Here is a 15,757-nt window from a genome sequence, read left to right as displayed (position 1 = left end):
GTGCGTTAAGGATGCTGAGGTCGAAGTTCAATTTCTGGGCCCCCATGAGGAGAGACGAGCGGCGCATCAGGCAGAGAAGCGGCGTGGAGCTGGGCAGACAACTGCGTCTTCTGTGGCGCAAGGCTGCATTCCCGGCAGTGATGCGGTGCCAAGAACTCACCGTCCGCATGAGGAGAGACGAGCGGCGAATCTGGCAGAGACGCGGCGTGGAGCTGGGCAGACAACTGCGTCGTCTGTGGCGCAAGGCTGCATCCCCGGCAATGATGAGGCGCCAAGAACTCACCGTCAGCAGTGTGAGCGTGAACCAGATGGCAAAAACTCAGTGGCCTTCCAGGCCGGAACCCTCCGCAGTACTGATCTCTGCGTCGAGAGGTTAGCAGCCGGGAGGAGCGTCCAGCCCCCGAGGCGAGCGGCGAGGTGGAAAAGTCTCCAGGAAGAAGCTGTGGGCCTGCGTCCTCAGTCGCCCAAACCAGGAGGGGAACGGCGATGCAGAGCGGTCCCAATCGAGGCAGTGATGAACGTCGTCCAGGTGAGCAAAAATTACCTTCTGTCTTTATGGGATCCCGTTACTTATAATGTTGCTTGTAGGTTGAAAGATGCCGGTGGATGGTGGGTCAAACGGGTGATATTGATCGATGCGATTATCCCCTACCCTGGAGCTTCTGCAAGAGAGCTCCTACTCGGCGGCCATATTGCATTACAAAATGTTAACAGTTATACATGTTAATGTATAACAGTTCGGGTGTCGGCCAAGCACTGAGGCCAAAGCCACAGGAATCTAGAGCATGAATCCACTGCCACCAAGATATACCTGTAAGCCCAATCGAATTGTAAGGGAGGTCCAAATAGACACAAGCGAGAGGTCTGTCTGATATCAGTAGTGATGTTTGCGGTGGGAGTGCTATGGTGGAACCCTTCAGCTGCTGACAGATGTTGCACTTAAGGACAAATGCTTTTGTCTGTTTCGTTAGACGTAGCCACCAATAGCGGTGTTTCAATAGTGAAACAGTCGCAGTAATCTCTGCGTGTGCTGAACCCAGACCCACGTTTGCCGCTAGAATGAACCTAATCTGCGATCCATATTTGGCATTACTCTATCCCCCACTACTGGAATTTAAGCATACAGAATATTTTGCTCATCTAACATTGTAGGAGTACTTGAGTGGAAAGCCTTTTGGAAAGGCTAAGCTGTTTTGGCGTGGAGCGATGACAGCTACCATTATGTCTCCGTCTATTCTGGTGTGAGAAAGAGTGATTGCAGCTACGGCAGCAGTTTGCACTTTTGCCTTGGCGGCTTCATCAGCCAATGAATTCTCTTCAACGTGCATGTCAACACATTGATGACTCAGCATATGAATCACGTGAGCCCTCTGCAAGTTTTTTTCAGCTCTGCCACCTGTTCCCACATCAACATGTGCTTTATTGTGCAACCTTTTGATTCTTTAAAAACATTCTGACCCCAGTAGTGAACTTATTCATTGTATGACAGGACACAATTAAATTAATAGCACAAAATAAGTGTGGGGAATTCTCGATCCGTATTTTTGAGTGCCATTACTAGGGCTTTTAGTTCTGCAAGCTGAGCCATGCAATCTCCTAGAGACTGTGTCTGTATATTGTTAGGATGGAACTTGCCATCCCACATACGACCCTTTACAATCGCATATGCGGTGCTGTACTGATGTTTACTTCCTATGGCAGGCTGAGCAGACCTGTCAGTGTAAATGATGTATTCATACTGATCTAGAGGCATTATTTCATTCGGTAAAGGATATTCTTGTTCGCACTGTAGAAATGCTTGTGTTTTAGTGTAGAATCGAATTTGTAGTCTACATCTGTTGCAGTGAGAGAATTAGCCCATTGTATCCATCGTGGATGCAGTGCTTTTGCATTTGAAATGCTAGCTTTTGTAACTGCCTCTAAGGCAGGTACAGGAGTCACGGCAATTATTTGTTCCCCCTGTGCCAGTGCTCCTTCTCTCCCTACAGCAGTCTGTACTGCTGCTAGAATCTTTTCAGTGGATGCAAAGCGCATCTCTGTGTTTGTGTACAGGTGAGATTTGTATGCAATAGATACAGTTTCGCCTTTGTTGAAGGTTAGGTAGGTGTACCCGGAATGACACGCCGCTACACGAATCACCAAATTTGTGGTGTTTACACATGTGTGTAAGTGTTTGGGAGCTATCATGTCAGCTTGTAAGGAACAATGGATTTCTGACTGCTCCTGTGTCCAATGGTGAACTGAAAAATCAGGTCAGATTAAGTAGTAGAAAAGCTTTACTTTTTCAGCGTAATCTAAAATGTATGTACTGCCAAAATTTAGGAATCCTAAAATGGATTCTACATTTTTCTGAGTCTTTGGAGGTTGGAGCAGCGCACACTTTTATAAAAAGTTAGCTGCTAGTCTTTTCCCTTCACTTGAAAGCTCATATCCCAAAAATAGGACTTTGAGGTGGGCAATTTTCGTTTTTTTTTTTTTTAGTTAAATCTATTGCCCTCAGAGCATTCTAAAATGATGTTGTTCACCCGGGTCAAGGGATCAATAATTCATCATCCGTCAGATAAATATCATCTACATAGGACAATGCCTCTTCATCAAAAGTTTGAAGCAACTCTGTTACCCTTGCTGTGAACAACCCGGGGCTATTCTGTACCCTTGGGGCAGTCGACAAAATTGACAGTGAGAGCCTAGGGCTGAAAATATCTGCTTTCAGGCTCTATATTTTGGCAGAAGAATCCATTTGAGATATCTAGGGTTGTTTTGTATTTTTCTGCACAATGTCATTCATCAATGCAGCACTGTGTGCATTCTGTACTGCAAATGTGTTTGTGGATGTGTTCAAATGCCTGTAGTCCGTCAGACAGAGCGCGAGCAGTGGGCGAGTCAAGGAGAGGAGTCGAACCACAGCCTGTAATAAACATTCCTAGCTTTAACCAGCGAGGCTTCGGCTCATTGTGCTAAGGGAGAACTTCATAAGAATATTCTGAAAAGGTGCGGCAGAAGATCATTGGCAATTCAAGAAAGTCAGACAAAGACTTAAGATGGTGAAAGAAACTGGGTACTACGACAGCCTAGGGGTCAAGCCCCAAGCCAGCGCTGATGAAATAAAGAAGGCATACAGGAAGTTGGCACTGAAATACCATCCTGACAAAAACCCTAATGAGGGCGAAAAGTTCAAACTTATATCCCAGGCCTATGAAGTTCTTTCCGACCAGAAGAAGCGAGACCTCTATGACCAGGGAGGGGAGCAGGCTATTAAAGAAGGAGGCATTGGTGGAGGTGGCTTCTCCTCACTGATGGATATCGTCAATATGTTCTGTGGTGGTGGAAGTCGGATGAATAGAGAGAAACGAGGCAAGGATGTTGTTCATCAGCTGTCTGTGACACTGGAAGATCTGTATAATGGAGCTGCAAGAAAATTGGATCTTCAGAAGTATGTAATTTGTGATAAATGTGAAGGGCGAGGAGGGAAGAAAGGAGCTGTAGAGAAGTGCAGTGTTTGCAAAGGTTGAGGAATTGAGGTTCACATCCAGCAACTTAGACCAGGCATGGTGCAGCAAATTCAGACTATGTGTTCAGAGTGTCAGGCCAAGGGAAACGCATTAACCCAAAGGACCGGTGAAAAACCTGTAATGGGAGGAAGATTAACCGGTGAAAAAAGATCCTTGAAGTCCACATAGATAAACATATGAAAGATGGACAGACCATAACCTTCCATGGTGAAGGAGATCAAGAGCCTGGTCAGGAAGCTGGGGACGTCATAATTTTTTTGGATCAACAAGATCACCATTGTTTCAGGCGACAAGAAGATAACTTAATAATGAAAATTGATATTGATCTTGTTGAAGCTCTGTGTGGATGTAACAGGACAATACAGATGATGGATAATTGCATGCTTGTGATCACTTCAAGGCAAGGGGAAGTAATAAAGCATGGCAGTTTAAAGTTTGTGTTTAATGAAGGCATGCCCATCTACAGGGATCCTTTCAAGAGGGGAATTTTGATCATACACTTCATGGTTCATTTCCTTGAAAACTTCTGGCTTCCCTTGGGAAAACTACAGCTGTTGGAATCCCTTCTTCCCCAAGGCAGGAGATGATGATCATAGATGATGCAGAAGAGGTGGATCTAACAGATTACAATCCGAATGAAAGGCGCTATGGCTGCAGCAATAATGTGTATGATGAGGAAGATGGGCATGACGAACCTAGAGGAGGTGCGCAATGTTAAACATCCTAATGTACAAAGACTTGAAGCGAACTCAAAGAGACTATGCATTTTACCCGTTTTAAGTTTTTTTTATGCACTTGTGAAATTGTAATTATTTGTATGTATGTAGTTGTATATTAATATTTTCCTTTGTTCATTTGTTCTGGGACCTAAATTAAGTGCGATGTTAAAATGAGAGTGAAACTTGAGTGAGACGCTTCTTTTTTCACTGAATAAATTGTAAATATTTATTTTTAAAAACAACGTATTATCGTGTTTCATTACGTGAAACAAAGGATTATTCATGGAAGAGGTGCAATTCTCTATTACACCTTGGTGTTCAAGTTGATCTAAGAGCTCTCTGACTTGTTTTTTCGCATCTTGTTTTATGGGGCTTTGTCTCCATGGAGTTGGAGTAGTTTTTACTGGGAATACATGGTGAGGTGACTCAGCATCCCATCCTACTTGATTGCGGTATAATGTAGGAGCTAGTGCTACGGCCCACTTCTGCACATATTAAGTGTTTTAGTGATTCTGGAACGAGGTTAGAGAAAGCTGGTAAAATTACAATTTGTCTTTTTGGGCAATGCATAAAAAACTCGGGTGGCCAATCTTTTTCAGACAAAAGAATGTCATAACCAAAACTCAGGTTTTCCCAAAAGAGACCTTTAACTTTCCTGAGTTTGTCCCCCTCCATTGTTATTTTGTATAATGGGTTTGGGACACTTACCCTAGTATCAGGTGTCACCATGTTCATTCAACGTCGCTGTCACCAGAAATTCCACCAGGTTCTGGTGCTCTATTGTTACTTCTGCTACGCTGTCTAGCATCGTCAGAGCCCATTCCCCGTTCAGAAATTGAGTCCTAAACAGCCTGGGCATTCCTTACTTTAAGGCCAGCTACTTTCTTCTTTTTAAATTGAGGTTTTGATTTGGGTTTATCTTCTCTTTTGATATTATAGTACGAAGTACGATGTGTATCTTTGGACTTTATTCGTTTTTCTGATCTGTGTTCTGACCATCCTTCCCTCTCAGCGTTTTTTGATGACCCCTGAAAGGAACGAGAGGAATGTGTATCAGTATCCTGATACCTGTCAGGTTTTTTAATGTTATCATGATTTCTAAGGTTCTACCTCCTTTCGGAGGGCTAATGTTGAGGAGACCCACCCCTAGATTGTGACCTATTCTTTCTACTTTTCTGTTGAGTATTATCCCATTTCTTTTTTGAAGAATCAGGTGCTTGCTTGGAGTTATCTTTTCAGGACTACCCATTACTTGTGGTTTTGTAGCTCTAGCTCCTAAATTATCTCTACCTAATTCGGTATATGTATCTTCGATCATTTTAGGTAATTGTTGCTCCTGTTGTGCAGGAGTGCATTCCCTCAGGCGTTGGTATATAGCCACCGCTTCTGCTTCCCCATTTATGTTTGCTAACATAATTGTAGATGCCTTGGAAAAATTGCTGAATAATTTCATCCCCAAGTTCAGAGCAGGTTCTGCTCCGTACTCATTCTGTATTTGTCTTAATACTTCTGGTATCACAGCTATTGAGGGAATACCATGAGTTCTGGTGTAAACGGCAGTGAAAACTGTACCCCAAGAGGTACAATCCTCTATCAGGGGAGCTATCCCCATTGGCAAGCAAATTGTCAGTATTCTGTATTTTTCTTGTGGGCCAGTGTGTGGAAACACTGTCTCTAACTGTGTAATTTTCTGTGCTATCCAGAATGGCATTTGCTCAAGTCTAGTGGGCGTTCTTCTCATAATTGCGTTTTGTGTTTTTGTGGGGTGATTTTTGTTGCAGTCCCTTGTATCTGACCAGCTTGAGTGACTCTTGTAGGTTGAATAGTAAGTGTTTACATTACAAATTGTATAAGATTTCTGTATAGCTTTATTCATTCTTTGTAAAATGGACGCAAGTCTGCTGCTGGCAATGTGTCAATTTCTGGATGAGGTGTGTAAGCAGCTACGACTGGTGACATCACTCCGTCTCTGCTGATTGGACCAAGTCTTACTTTTTCTTTGGTATGTGTAAGGGCGCCTTTAAACCAGTTTATATGCTTCTGGTAAGTTAACAGGACTTCCGTGTACTCGTATGGATTATATTCTTCGGGTGTCTCATCTGGAATGTAAGTATGAAACAAATGTGTGTGTGCAACTGCGGTGGGAATTTAATCCAAGAATAGAATACTTCGGTCCTGAATGCCTCATGTGGCTCAATCACAAAAGTAACCGTCCCACCCAATGCTGGGATTCTATAATCTACTAATTTCATAGTGAGTGCATGTCTGCAATTTTTGTGAAATGTTTAGAGCACCTTCCTGCTCAGCTTCCCCTGCATTTGCAGCACTTTCTTGGACAGACAATGTGAAAGGAATTGTAAGGTAATAGAGATAAGGTTTTGCGCAATACGGGGAACTATAATCTTTCAAGTTTGAACATACCTACAGCCAATACATAGGATATGCCTACTCAGATAGGGCAGATTTTCCCTTCCCACTCCAGATGTCTCTGGGTACATGTGAGTAGGGGTCTCTGAGAAATCACAACAGAACTACTCAGATTTGACCGTTAAATAAGAAACAAGCCAATGTTGGGGGCGCCATATAGTGTCGTTCCTATAAATCTATATAGGATCTGTGCGTTTAGACAATATAAATTATGGGATTGGTGTCCAGACTGATTCCAGACACCCTCAAATGATATGTTATACTGCAGACCAGCTAGCTCACAGTGCCACTATAAGCCGCCCTTACCAAGGAGCAAATCGTTTCTGGCAACTATCGAACATGACAACCCTGACCCCCTCAGGGATCGTGGAAACAGTACAGCACATTTTGCTCAATCACTCGTGCTCACTCAGGTGTAAATAATATGTGTGCTGCAACAACCATTATATAGAAACAGATATATAAAGTTGTAAGCACCAACAGATAAATAAAAGGTAGAATTCTACCATGGTGCTAAAACAGTCAATATATGCAGGCATATAGATACATAGCAATAATCAGGCATACTCCTACTATGCCGACCCTATCGAAGTGAACCTAGTATGTATCCACCTAGATGCATAATGGTACTGTGGGCCTTTCATCCAAGGATGACGATAGCAGTGACTTTTGTACAGAGTTATTTTACAGAAGATTGTAATCCTGCTGCGTGATACTAAGAAATCCTCATGCATAACAAATAAGGCTAGTTTTCGAAGAAAACCACAAAACATTTATTCAGCTCCTAACTAGGTAAAAGGTCAGCGTCCGTACCGTTATGTAGAACAAGGCAGGACGAATATAAGTAAAAGGTTGTCTAGCTACCTAGGCCTATATTGGGGTACATTGGGGCTCATAACACTGCTTTCCATGTTTTCTAAACGTCAGCTGTCAGGTTTTCACCATTATCCAAGGTGCTTGGTTACTGCACTCTTTTTCACATATACCTATAACTACACCTTGTACTGAATGTTTAAAGCCTGTGGTGTCTGGCAATTCACCTACTATCAATACTGACTCGCTAGAAAAGGGGGCTCCGGACCTGGTGCTACTGACCAATTGGGGCCCTGTCTCCTGAGCAATCTACGGCGAAATCCTCATTACTCCTATCTCCCTACTCCTATTGCCAGGTATGCCAGACAGCCTGGGGCCAGTGAACTGGCCTGTGGTTTCCAGCCAGTCCAAGGTGTCTTGTGGCATATCAAAAATCTCGTTTTACCCTCAGAGACCACATGAAGTCTTGCTGGGTACAGCAGCGAATATGCACTGCTCAGTTGTCTAAGCTTTTGTTTGACTTGTAGGAAGGATCCACTTTGACTCTGAACTCTTATTGCATAGTCTGGGTAGAAGAGGACCCTAACATTGTCGATCTTGATCTCCAACATCTTCCTAGTCTCATGCAGGATCCTATCTCTGTCCCTAAAGTGCAGCAATTTAAATATAAGTGGGCGCGCCCCGGCACCAGGCGCCGGCCTTCTGCCCGGAATGCTGTGCGCTCTTTCCATAATGAAGAAAGGAGAGAAGGAAGAGGCGGGCAGCAGATCTTTAAGCCAGTTTTCCAGGAAGGCTACTGTATCTTTACCCTCAGCACCCTCTGGCTGCCCAATCAGGAGGATATTTTTCCTCCTGGAGCGACCCTCTGCATCGTCCACTCGGTCTTCAAGATATTGTATCCTGGCTTCATGTGCATTTTACTGTTTCTCCAGGAAATCAGTGGTGGGCTTCAATTCAGTAACATCCTGTTCCACAGCCGTAACTCTGTCCTTTAATTTCCGGTGATCCGCATGTAGTATTGTGAGATCTAGTGCAACTTTATCCATTTTGGATTCCATCGACTCCCTGGATCTCTCTATAGCATTCAAGATGGCGTCAAATCGATCATTAGGGAGGTTTCATCCACATCAGCCATACCAGTAACCTTCGAGGAGGACCTCGACCCAGTTCCCTTAGTGCGACCCATCTGCTCTGATAAGTTTTCCAAAGCACACATGCTGCCACAGCACTCCTCGCTTGGCAAAGAAGTAAAATCACAGAGTCGTCACTATTTGCTGTATTGTGTCATTCAGTGAGCGCACCACAGTGGGCCCCTTACAAGGTCCCCGCTTGGAAGGCCCAGGAGTATATCTCAGGCCCCTCACAAAATCACTCTACAGCTGTAGACTAGTGTCTGTTATCAGGGGTCCATGGCTCCCCTTCGAAGAAAGGTGGGACCCAGACAGCCACTTCAACCAGCCCGTCGTACACCAGACTGTCAAGCCTACGTCTGAATCCAGTGCGTTACACTGTAGTCTGCTAGCATATGAGTGTCTTCTGACGGAAGCCTTTATTCCATCTCTTTCACCAATCAGCTGTGCGTGCACATATTACCAGATCTGAAAGCATACACTGTCCTCTGACCATAGCCAGCACTAATACTAAAGACGTTGCAGCAATAATATTCGAACACTCCTCCCGCCAGATCTCTTCATGACGTGGCTCCTTCTTATCTTTTAGAATGTCTATAACACACAGTCATGCGCCCATCTCTGCAAATATAGACCGCTTGCAGCGTTCTATTAGCACCTGCGTTCATGTGGGATATTAACTCCTAGTGCTCCTCCAGACCCATCTTCCGTTTCTATACAGTAGTTTGTGACAGGCCTACAGGCATTTTTTTCCCCTCTTCTCATCCTAGGCAGGCAACTCCCATGGCAGCGCAACCAGCTGCTGCAAATAAGTTCAAGCGCTTCAAGGCTCAGGCCCCACCCGGAAACTCTTGTGTCTGCACGCCTTACTGCCACCAGTCTATGTTCAGAGCAAGTTGGGCCCCGGCCTCCCCTGCCCAACTTAAGGTGGCCCACAGGTGATCACTGCGGCCTGCTCACAGCACTCCGGACATCACACACCTCCTTAGCCCAGGCCTCCCCTCGGGTCTTGGTCACGCTTCTGCAGTACAGCGCCACTCGTCTTCTCTCCTACCAGACGGCCTTAGGCGTCGTGATCCACACCTACGTCCTCCGCGGTTCCTCACCTCGGTGCCCTGCAGCCGCCCCCGCACTCCCTCCTCAGACAGACCAGACGGGCCTAGGTCCGATTTCTAGTTGCGCAGTGCTGCTCGCCCAGCAACTTGTCAGATATTGCTGTGTGCCATTCCCACCTCCATTGTTGATGCTTGCGGGGGGAGCAGGCCGCACCACTCTTTGCCACTGTTCGCCTGTTGAGGTGGGGGTTGCGCCCGCCCACGAGCAAGTCCGCAGGCTCCCTGCAGGGCGCCCGCTTCCAGCTTCCTGATTCAAGTCACTGCCTCAGTTCCTGATCCTCTAGCTGCCACAGCGATGTCGTCTGTTCATGAAGTTCTGGGGGACTCACACACCGGTCGCTACTACGCCGTACCATGGATGGTGCATTAAAGGGGAGAAATGTGTCAGATTAAGGGGATAACTGGCGGAGCAAGCTCAAAACGCGATTGCCATATTGCCCCTGCAGGCCACGCCCCCTCCCTGGGTACCTTAGTATTGAATACTGGGAACTTACTAGGATACACCCGTAGCCAATTGTGGTACTTACCATAACAAATTTAAGGAGGAAGCACAGTGACTGGGTCCCTGATTAGCAGGATCCCAGTCAGACTAGTCAGAAAACAGAATAACACCAGCAAAAAGTGGGGGCAACTATAAAAGCAGATTCTACTTGCCTACACCGATCATAAAACCTCCGTGAGAAAAACAACTTGCAAGGTCCAGACCCAACCTTAGATGGCAAGAGTATGCATAGCATGTGAATCTGAAGTACTACATGCTACGAATAGATGCTTACAAGATACGTAACATGATCCTTAGTAACTAGCAGCTTGAAATGTTGGAGATTAGTTCAGGGTGCATACCATCACTACCAATTTGTGTCTTAGGATCTGGTCTCACAACAGCCCCTTTGTCTTCACTTAAGTGGTGGAAGCTTCTCTGAGGAGGTCGGGAGTCCATTTATTCTAGTGATTCTCTTACTGGCCGGTGAAAAAAGGTACCTGGTACTGGTCATGGACTATTATGAGCACACCCTGACCCTACTTGTTTGGGGGGGTTCTCTAGCAATAGGCAGAAGTTAAACCTCATTTTGACTCCGGTATTGTCAATCAATGGGACTGTTCTGGACACAATCTGCATGTGTGATCTTGCGCCTCCTCAGAGAATCTGATATTTAGGATATTATCCCCATGTTTCAGAAACAGATTAGATTTTCTGTTCTGCAGGTTCTTAACCCATGTTTCTTGATGGTCTGACACATTCTGTTGGTACCGCATGCAAGGTGGTAGATGAGGTCACTTAAGTTGCGTAACGGGAAGACAGTGGTTTCAACATCAGGGGAGTTATGCATCTCTAAATATACATCAGCCATGTGCAAATCAGCTTTGGTCCCTCTCTGATAGGAAAAGTCCAGTTTGAACTACCATGTCAGGTGTCCTCCAGATTGGAACACAAGAAACCCCAGAACAATGTCTAGGCATACCCAGGGCACTTTATGCATCGCACTGAGGAAAACAAAAATGTGATGGGTGGGCAGGGATGATTTTTTAAAATGATTCATCTGCCAAGATTCTTGTACATATTGCAAAACATACCACAAGCTGTCTCTGATAGGTTCTTCCAAAATGTAGATGCCATGGTCAGGTAGCTGCTCTGGACAAAAGGTGCCCAAAGGATTGTGTTGAATAAGTGTCAGAGATCCACATATGAGTGGGAAATCACACCCCAAATAAAAAAATATTATGCAGCTGCTGTGTGTGGTGAAAGATTAGGTCTTTGATCACCTGAAAAAGTCTACTCTTACAATGGATAGGTTAATTTTGGGAACGAAGGGCAATCTACACGCTTCATAAATAAGGATGTACCCAGTAAACAGTGCGACTAATATAAGCACTGAGGCAGCTTATTGCAATGTGTTAGTGTGGGGGAACGATTTACTTTTTAAAGTTCTATATGTTTTTAACCGACATTGCTTGCCCAGTTTTACCGCGCTTGTCTGGCTCGTTGATCTACCGTCCACCAGGATCTGCTGGTAGGTGGAGCTATTTGGTGGTGGGGGCTTTATCCCCCTACGTTCTTAAATGTGCCAATTTTAATATTTGGGTGATTTTATTATTCATTTTGACAATTCTAATTGCAATTGAGCCTTCTCCCTTATTGTAGATTTTAACGTTCTGGGCCTGCAGCTTCTAGTCGGTGCACCCACTCATAGAAAGGGACATTTATTAAATCCTATTTTTTCTAACCTATTACATGCATTGGTAGATTCTTTGATACCCCTTATTTGGTCTGATCATTTTGCTGTCCATGTTTCAATTTGGGGTATTGAGGCAAGCAAGTCTGCTCCAGGTTGTATGACCCGTTTTATATGGTCCACATGCAATCCCACCATTTTCTGTACTTATCTCCAAGATTCTAAGCCTGAGTTAGAAGAGACTGTGGATACTCTGGCAAGTGCTGTTGCCGATTGGATCCACACCACTTTATGCTGAGAATTCCAATTGAAACCAGGAATTAAATTCAAATCTCTCCTTCCGGCCCCCTGGTTATGTGATTCAGTATTAGCCTTAAAGAAACATTACAAATACTTGGGACGATCTTGGCACAAGCAATGTTCTCAAGAGGATAAAGCTAAGCTTAAGATGGCATTGAGAGAATAACATAGGGCATGCTGCTCCTTGCTGCTCTGATAAAATTGATACCGCCCAAAATTATTCTAAAGAAATCTTTCAAATTGTGAAGTCTTGGTTAGATTTGGCTACAGCTTTGCCCCTACCTTCTCTCTCTAACAGACTGTAGCAAACTTTTTTTTTTTAAAGGTGACACATATTTGTGCTTCTTCTAATGCTACTTTGACTTCAGATTCATCTCTAGTTATCCAGGATTGGGGTAACTTTCATAGATTCACATGCTTGAATCATTCCCCTTCATCTAATTGGGAGTTGCACGATACCATAGTAAGCAGTAAGACTTGTACCGTAGGCCATACTGGCAATAGAAGACACTTTTATAGCCCATCTAGGCCCTTTAAAAAAATTACATACAGCCAATCAAGCAATAGCACCCTTTAGAACACACCAGACCGAGGCTGAATCCTTCAAATTTTCTACCACATGTCGTGTGAAGAGAGTCTATTTAAGCTCTACTCCATTTTTCTCAGATTTTTCTGTATTTGGCATATCTTTACCATGTCTGATTCTTCAAAAACAGGTCTCAGTAGATCCTGCTCATCCTGTGAAGACCATTATTTATCATATTATGGTCATCCTAGGCATTATTAGCAACATTATAGCTATCAACTGCAGAGGAGATTAGGAACTATGAATGACTTACAAGCTATGTTGCAGGCCTATAAAAGGCGCTTTCCCGACAACCCACAGGAACAAACACCAGTATCTCCCCAGCCTGCACCACTGGCTATACCAGTAAATCCAGCACCTATTGTATCGATCATATCGTCTCGACCTAATGTGCTTACCCCAAGACAGGACCATACTTCCTCAGAGGATGAACGTGAGGAAGGTGAAATTCAGGAACACCAACCACCACCTCATGAATGGGAAGACTGTTTGATTCCCGAAAAACAAAAAGAGGAGGGGAATGGGAGCAAATGGAAAGAGAGGTCCAGACCCAGAGCTCCCAAGACTAACGTTATAATATCTGGAGGGTGACTGTTCCTGAAGAAAGAAAAGCTGGCCCATTTGGTCGCTAGAAGGACTGTTGAGAGAGACTATCTCATAGAGTAGGTTGGAAGTGAGACATTATTAAAGCGGAGGAAATTCCTCCTTTTGGAAAAAGTGCCCTCACACACCCATGCGGGTGTCATTTTTCATCAAAGGGCGTTGCTCCTCATGGGGGTGGCGCTGCAGTCCCCCACGGGGCCCGTGAGAGGGCTCTTTGTCAGAGTTCTTTTCAGAGAAACGCTGCAGTGGTGAGTGCGGGTGTGTGGGGGAAAGAGGTTAGTGAATTAAAAATACTGCACTGGTACCCAAAAAAACTTTATTCAGTTGTCTGTGTAATATGGTTAAAACAGGTGACAAAGGAAGGCCTCTTGATTACCTTTATCAGAGGGGTGAGTATTTTCCTTCTGCTTATTGTCAAGGTGAAAGTGATCGTGGAGAGTGGATCAGTTAGGTCAACATGTTTCACGCCTTTAACCAGCATGGGTAGTACCTTCGCTCCCAGTCTGGCCTTCCTGTACATGTCTGCCTTCGAGAAAAAAATCTTCTGTAGTAGGGGATCTCTGTGTATAGTCATAATCTAGTGAGTAGTCCCGCTCATGAGCGTGGACCCCGGAGCAATCAAAAATAATCTCTTAAGCTGTCTAAAAATGCAGTCCTGCACAGACACTTAAGAGAGAATTTAAAGACATATAATGCAGCCTATATCCACAGTCTACACTGTCCAGTACTTTAACTAGACATTCCACCAAAAACCACAAACAGCACAGCTTGCCAAGTTTTCTTCATAGAGAAAAACTTCCCCTTCTACCAACAAAGCCTCTGGAATGATAGAGAGGAAGGGGAGGACAGACAAGCCCCATAGGCTGCCATTATGTGGCTCAAAAAGGGATACCGTGCCTTTAAGAAAACTTTCTAGAACTTTCTCAGTATCCCAGAATGCCCAGCAGGTCCCATTTACTTTCAGTTCTTTTTTCCGGCTCCTGCTAGCAGGACCCTGGAGCTTTGAGCTCTCCCTTTTTTGGGTTTGTTCTAAGAATTTTTGCACTTTGAAAGTGTGTGAGTGCTTACACTCGACGTGTTTTGGTGCCCTCTTCCTCTAGTATTCTGAGCAATCCTTTTTTTGTCAAAAATGCCAGCATTGTTTGATAAATGCCCGGAGTGCTCCAGGAAGAAGGCCAAGTCGGACCCACACCCTGTGTGTATCTTGTGCCTCCCTTCTACTCATTTACCTGAGAAGTGTGAGATTTGCCAGACCTTCTCCTCCAGGACCCTGAGAGACAGAAAGAAGATCAGGCTCCAAGGACTGGAAGAAAGAAGTCTGCAGAGTCAAGGTGGGTCTGGGCAGGCTGGATCTACTTCCTCTGCCCATGCTGATGCCTCTGGGGGGCTCTCCAGCGTCAAGAAGGCCAGAAAGCGTCGCTGTTCTCCGTCGATGTCGATACCATCGACGACGGCGTCGAGAGGCATGACGGTGGTCTGCTCCCCGTCTCCCTAGGGCTCAGGGTCGAGGCGACGTCGACGTTCGGCGTCGAGGGGACTGACGAGACCGCCGCCGAGGTCGCCGCCGAAGACGTCATCATCATCATCGGCATCGTCATCATCGACGTCGTCGTCGACACTTTGGCGTCGTAAGGATTCCAGTCGGCGTCGGCGCTCGCCGTCGAGGCGACACCGCGTTCGCCCTCGCGTCGACTCGGCATCAAGGCGCCACCGATGTTCGCCCTCGACGTCGACTAGGCGATCGGCGTCGAGAAGGAGACGTTCGACGTCAAGGCGCAGATCTTCAGCGTCGAGGCGGCGAAGCCCGTCGTCGAGGCATAGGTCGTCGACGCCGAGACGGCGTTCGCCGGCGTCGAGGAGGCGTTCTTCGACGCCGAAGAGGAAGAGATCATCCTCCAGGAGGCGTTCTGGAGCCAGGAGTCCTTCCGGATCCTCAGGGGCACGACGGCGACGTCGGTCACCGACAGGGGGCGCTACCTCTCGATCGCCTACGCCAAGGAAGAAGATGAGGGAGTCACCGGGCTCGGTGTACTCTGTGGTGTACTTTCCTCCCAAGCCGAAGTCACCTACTCCTCCTCCTCCACTGCCGAATGAGCCGCCGCCGCGCACTCCTTCGCCACCACCTCCTCCTGTTCCTCCGCATGCACCGCCACGGCCTCCGAGGTCGGTCTCACTGACGCACCTCCCTACGCCGCCTAAGGGGGCACCTCGGCCGAGGTCCCCGGTCAGGCCACCACCGCAGGCTCCGCCGCAAGCACCTGCGAAACCGCAGGTGCCGCCGCAACCACCCGCGGAACGTCCAAGGCCTAGAAGATCTAGATCTCGCTCCGGACGGAGAGGGAGATCCAGGAGTCACCGTCGCTCATCGACGAGATCCA

At 46.0% G+C, this 15,757-nt stretch overlaps 1 protein-coding gene and 1 pseudogene across 5 annotated transcripts in view; both read left to right on the top strand.

Moving 5' to 3' along the window:
* MTO1 (mitochondrial tRNA translation optimization 1) overlaps window positions 1-15,757 on the top strand; it is a 569,440-nt gene that overhangs the window by 351,379 nt on the left and 202,304 nt on the right. The window lies entirely within an intron of this gene.
* Window positions 3,042-4,239, top strand: LOC144766783 (dnaJ homolog subfamily A member 4 pseudogene; annotated as a pseudogene).

This window comes from Lissotriton helveticus, chromosome 7 (genome assembly GCF_964261635.1).
Source record: "Lissotriton helveticus chromosome 7, aLisHel1.1, whole genome shotgun sequence".
Taxonomy (NCBI): Eukaryota; Metazoa; Chordata; class Amphibia; order Caudata; family Salamandridae; genus Lissotriton; species Lissotriton helveticus.
This window is presented reverse-complemented; position numbering and strand designations above follow the sequence as displayed.